The sequence below is a fragment of the Heliangelus exortis genome, chromosome 2 (assembly GCF_036169615.1).
Source record: "Heliangelus exortis chromosome 2, bHelExo1.hap1, whole genome shotgun sequence".
Lineage (NCBI taxonomy): Eukaryota > Metazoa > Chordata > Aves > Apodiformes > Trochilidae > Heliangelus > Heliangelus exortis.
The window spans coordinates 145,451,872-145,457,904 of NC_092423.1; the positions used below are offsets into that span (position 1 = coordinate 145,451,872).

Consider the following 6,033-nt stretch of genomic DNA (forward strand, 5'->3'; position numbering starts at 1 on the left):
GGAAGATCAGGACACCAGACAGGGACAACAGAGGTTTAGAGAAGGAAAATAGCAGCTGCTCTTTCTCCTTACTGCTGACTAAACAAATTAATAAATAAAAATAGTTACATGGAAGTGGAAAGAGATCTCCGCAGTCATTACATAGCAAACACTTACTGTTTGGATTAAACTTACTTTTTTTCTCTCCCCCTTTATACTCCTCAGACATTTACACACTCATCCACAGATATTTGCCTGCCCAAGGACACTCCATGGCTTTGGATCTCTTCTGTTTTTAAAATGACAAGGACTGTCCCCACATGCCTTTGGATTACAGCTATTCTTCCTACCTTTTACAATGTACCCAGTACATGCTTTCTGACACACAGATGAAGTGAGCATCTCTTACTGCCTGGCCATCACACCTGAATCTTAAAGAAGCTTTAATTTATTTTTCTTCTTACAGGATTGAAAGCTTTAAGAGCATTATTTTTACAAATATACACATACATATATTCACCAGTATGAGTGTACTACCATTGCAATGATTTAGTCTGGCTTTAAAGCACTTCAGGTAAATGTGCCAGTTGTGGACTACAGTGAGGTTTCTAGTCTTGGCTATTCATACACCTCTTTGGTTTACAGCTCTCTGCTGAATATGATGAGAGAGATTTATTTGTGGAGCAGGCAGAGACATAAGTGCATTGTCGCATGATTTATTTTTTCTTAAGGGTTATTAATTACCATGTCAACCTTTGCTCTGCTGCTGCTTCCCACTTTTATTTTGAAGCCCAGCCATCCAGCCCTCTGATCCCACCAGCTTCCTCGAGCACCCCATTTCTACCCATCTTTCCAAGTCTTATTTATTACACCTCATCTATCTGGATGGAGGAGAGGGACAGCATCGCAGAGACGGGAAACACGAGCTGGAAAACACGCTTGCCTTGAAATTGTCATCACGCTGCCTTTGGAAGGAGCGAGCCGGAAAACTACCGACAAACACTCGCACGCAAAGCACACGCCAGGCACACGCCGCACCGATCGCCGGGAGTTTGGGAGCAGCCCCGCAGCTCTTACCTGGCTTGTCTGGGATCCCTCTGCAGTGAAAGCTCCCTCAGCTCCCTCTCCCCTGATCCTCCCTCCCCCTGGTGGGGAGCAATGGGGCCGGCGCTGTGGCGGGGTGACGGTGCAGGTAGGGGACGGCAGGCAGCTGGCTGCAGCCTCTGCTGCTGGGCTCTGGCTCCTGCCAAGGCTGCTGCTGCTGCTGCTGCTCCTGATGATGCCGAGGAGGAGGAGAGCCAAGTGAGGAGGAGGAGGATGCTGGCGGTGATGCTGTTGCTATGGTTACCCAACTCGGTGGCGGCAGCGACGCTGCTCAGTGCAACAGCTGCCCCAGCACGCAGATCTCCCCAGCACCCTTCACAACCAAAGTGCCCTGGGTGTACAGGCTGGGGGATGTCCCCCCAGAGCCCTTCCAGAGGGACAGGGATGGTGGGGAGGATGGAGGTCACACTTTGGCACCGAGTTGTGGCTCGGGGGAAACAGATAGAGAGATGAATCTGAAATGTTTGCATTCTCCACTTCTGGGCAAAGGGCTCACTGCCCTCCAAAGGTCAAACATCAGGTTCTAGGAGGCCAGAGATCTGTTTTTCATGAGTGTCTTGCATTTTTATAAGGAAGTGAACAAAAAAGCAAAGCCTAAGAGAGGAATAATTTTCAAAGTTCTGGTTTGGATGCAGTTTAAAATTTCTTCTCGTTTAAACAGAAAGTTAACCTTCTTTCTTTAAAACAGGGTTAAAAAGTGGGGTTTTACTGTCTTCTTGTGCAAAGGTGTTTTTTGCATAGGCAATTTTCATTATATCTGAGTTCCTCATAAGAGAGAGAACTGCCTCTTGCCACAAAAGACTGAGATAAAAACCCTTTTAAAGGAAACTCTCTTACACAGCCAGGACACTAATGCTTTCATGCCTAATTACATGAAGCCAACAAGCTGAACTTTGCCTTTCTCTAGGGATCCGAAAATTAGAGAGGAAAAAAGATCTCTGGTGGATAGACTGCCCCATGATCAAAATGGGGAGTCCTAACTGAGAGAGACATGTGAAATCAAGGCATTCAGTTGCCATTTATCTATCAAATAAGCATGACATGAGGCCGGAACATCACAAGACACAGCAAGGTCACAACAATCAAATGTCACTTCTTTCCAAAAATGTCAGTGCAAAGCTGCACAGTGCTCACAAGCCATGACAGTTCTTTCAAGAGCTGGTACTGTTTGCAGGACATTGTAAAACCCTGTCTAAAACTGACTGAGAAAGAAAAAAATCACTGGAGGGAACTTTCTAAAGGGATTTGCTTCCTACTGTCAGCACTCTGCTTGCAGCCTGGATGCTGCAGACAACTTGAATCTATGAGTTTAAGGTACTGAGAAGATCCACTGGATGGTATTTCCTGTTAAAGTATCAGACCTGGAGAAACAGTTGTAGATATGTTGGTGTATGTCCCCTCACCATCTTCATTTGAAGACCAATAAGGTGGTTCATACACAGGTATTTTCTCTGCATCTCATTACTAAGGGAGAACCTGGATCCACCTAACTGAAGAACAAGTTGAGCCAGCCAGCACACATTGTCAGACTACCTTGTGATACCTTCCCATTTCCCAGCTTCCACGTATCTTATAAAAATTGTTACCATGTAAATCATGGCCTCTATAGATTTTTTTAATATCCTTTTAGCCAACAATTCTGATGTCCATTCAGAGTATGGAATAGTTGACTCAAAGGGCCTTTCTACCACTCAAAAAAGTAGTAAGAAACATGTTATCCATTTCAATCTTTTAAAATATCATGCATGTAAAATCAGAAACTTTCTCAAGAGCTAAAAAATAATACTTGGTGCGTGCATAGTCCAGGGGCTTCCCTGATGTAATTCTGGGTACAGGGAAGGGAACTCATGGCATCAGTGAATGAACCTAAATCACCCACTCCATAACTAATCAGCTGACAACAAAACCCATTTCAAATGTATCCTTGAAACCAGAGACAGCTCTTATTTCTGCAAAATCAGGAGCCTACTGCAAAACATATCTGCCAAGGTTTGTGTTATGAACTTGCAAGGTTTGTGTTATGAACTTGCAAGCTTAAATTTCCCCACTTTGCTTATTAGGACCATTTTTTGAGAGCTTCTCTGATTTCAAGAACATAAGGAGAGCAGAAGATAGTTGGCCCCTTGGGCTTCAAGTGCTATGGGTCAGTGTGACTCAGTGGGTACTACTGAGGATCTGCCCACCTTAATTCTCTTGTAGGTGCTAGTTTGCAACAGGGAGGAAAAACCTACTTCTGAGGACATGCAAAGCTCACTAAAACCAATGACTTGTATACCTCACTGTTTCAAGAGAACAAAGTGGATATAAAGTTCTAAAAAAAAAAAAAAAAAAAAAAAGAAAAGAAAAAAAAAGACCCAAATCTCAAACTAACAAAGAAAAAAGTAAAAAAAGGAAAAATTACCTTGGACAAATAGAGCATGTTGATTTCCTAAGTAGATACAAGTCAATGCAGGACATGTCACAGCCATATTTTACAGAGCCTAAAGGAAAGGCTGCATTTTCAGTCATAGCTTTCATTTTTAAGGACAGAACCCATGTCATACCTGACAGCCCTGCATAGGAATTACAGATCATTTAGGAAATCCCAGATATTAATAGACACCTATGTTTATGCACCTTAGTCATGTCTATGTTATTTTCTTATTTAAAAACTGAAGAGAAGTAAATCAACTTACCCTAACACAGATTTCTAAAACAAATCAATTAATTTTTCCCTGGTGTCTCCTTTTCTCACCCCTCTTGTTAGGAAGACACCAAGGCTGACTAACTTAGCTGTATTTATTTACAACACCCTGAGATAAAGGTAAATCCCATCTCTAATGTTTGCTTGGAAGAGCTATCCCACCAAATCAAACATCTGAGCCCTGATGCCTGCCAACGAAGATTTAAAACCAAGATACCTTCTGGAAATGTCTTCTTAGCTGCCACCTTAGCCCCACAGGAGCCTGAGGTTTCATTAGTGAAGATCCCTGTGTGCCTCTTTAGTGCTGAATGTTCCCAGACTCACTGAAATCTCAACAGCACAGATATCCCTGGATATAACTAATGTCCCAGGGCCCAGCATAGGCAGCAAGTCATGTTCTAGATTATTTGTGGAGAGCTTTTGGGTTATTTAATAATAACCTGGAGCATTAGGTAGCAGAATACTTTATAGATGTTCAGTGGAGCACTTCATTCTGCAGGTTCACATTTGGTGGAGAATCATTTCTAAAAGCTGTGGACTCCTTTTCAGTCTGCTGCTTTACACTATCTGAGTTGAAAGTGCAGTCAGGTAAGATCGGGATTAAAATAAAAATAGAAAATAATAATTAAAAAAAATCTTAAATTAATTGAGATAAACTCAGAACTGCAAAATTCCCCAGGGACAAGCATAGTAATAAGGCACATGTATGTGAATTAAACATACATGCAGGACAAAGAAGTGAATGAGCCTCAGAGAAGCTGTCTCATGGGGCAGGGGAGCACCACAACACTGAGTTTCCCCCTGGAGCACCCAAGGAGTGGTCAAAGGCAAAGACCCCATCCTGGCTGCACCAGCTTCCTTTCAGCTCTAGGACCCAGCCTGCAGCATGAAAACCCTGGGGCAGTGCCCTGGGATGTGTAAGATGTCAACACCCCAGCTGGGGAGCAGAAGGTAAAGCTGAGTGTATGCTGCAGGCTAGCAGCAGGGAACTCAGAGCTCTGTAGTTAATTGTCAGAGAAAGTTAAGCTTCTCTTTTGATTAACTGAGAAGCTGAATTTACCTGTTGGTTTGATGCAGAGTTTCCAGGGAACTCGTTTTTTATACTCAGGCTTTATGATTTAATGATAAAACAAGGTCCAAAACCAAAATTTCTGGCTCACAAGAAAAGGCAGCACTTGCAGGCTTAGGGCTTTGAGTTCTTCAGGATCCTTTCTGCCTCCTAGGAGCATTTGAATGGACAAGAGTTAGGAAGCTTTGCATCATATTGCTATAGCAGGATTTGAAACACCCCCTGATGCAAAAGGCAACAGTCTCACATAATCCAGTTTCATGCTAAGCAAGAAAGGAGCAGTTAAGCAAAGGAAAAAAAAAACAAAAACAGGAGCAAGGATCAGAAGATGCCTTTAATGCAGCTGCTTGATAAAGTGTCCAGAATGCTTAACTAAAATATATCTATGTTTATATATGTTTATTTTTATGTCACTGGTGACACTTAAAGTTCCATCATTCATTCCCTGTCATTGGAAGTGTTCATAGCCAGGTTGGAGGGGGCTTCAGGCAACTTGATCTAGTGAAGGATGTGCCATTTCATAGTAGGGGCATAGAACTAGATGACTGTAAAGGTCCCTTCCAACCCAAACCATTCTGTAATTCTGTGATTGTAATAAATATAAAAGATCTTTGGGGTGTGCCACAGTATAAAGGCATTTTTTAAAAAGTACAGCATTTTTTAAATCATGTAGCATTTTCATGTATCACGTATCATGGAATAATTAACTGTAAGGACTGAAGAACTAGAAAAAGAATAATCCATCACAGTATAGTGTATAATTTATCATATTACTAAGTACATGTTTCACACAAAAAACTTGTTGTATAATATATACAAGGATCACAAAGGCCTGACTTGCTTTAATACCTGCATCCAAGCAAAGCTTCAAGGTCATGAACTTATACTTCTCCTTACAAGTCCTTCTGCTTATGCTGTCTTCAAGACACAGAGTCCTCATTCAGCTGCTATTCATTTAATATTTTGTTTCATTCTGCCATTTAACCTGTAGCCCAGTATCTTACTTGTTCAGTCAACCTGCAAACTGAACTGCCTTACTTTAAATAAGAAAAAGCTATGCCACTGCTTCCCTTACCAGGAAGGGCAGCTGGGAATCTCAGGATATGGTCATCTTATTCACAGCTCTGGAAGACTGGATACTAGACAGAACACCCAGAGTAAATAAATTAAGCACATTTCAAATGCTTAGTATGATACA

At 42.0% G+C, this 6,033-nt stretch overlaps 1 protein-coding gene across 1 annotated transcript in view; it reads right to left on the reverse strand.

The window, feature by feature from the left end:
* FAM135B (family with sequence similarity 135 member B) overlaps positions 1–1,312 on the reverse strand; it is a 178,972-nt gene extending 177,660 nt beyond the window's left edge. The window contains exon 1 of the mRNA XM_071738441.1: positions 1,057–1,312. The gene's annotated coding sequence lies outside the window, so the exon portion shown is untranslated. The remainder of the gene's footprint in view (positions 1–1,056) is intronic.
* Positions 1,313–6,033: the final 4,721 nt, after the last annotated feature.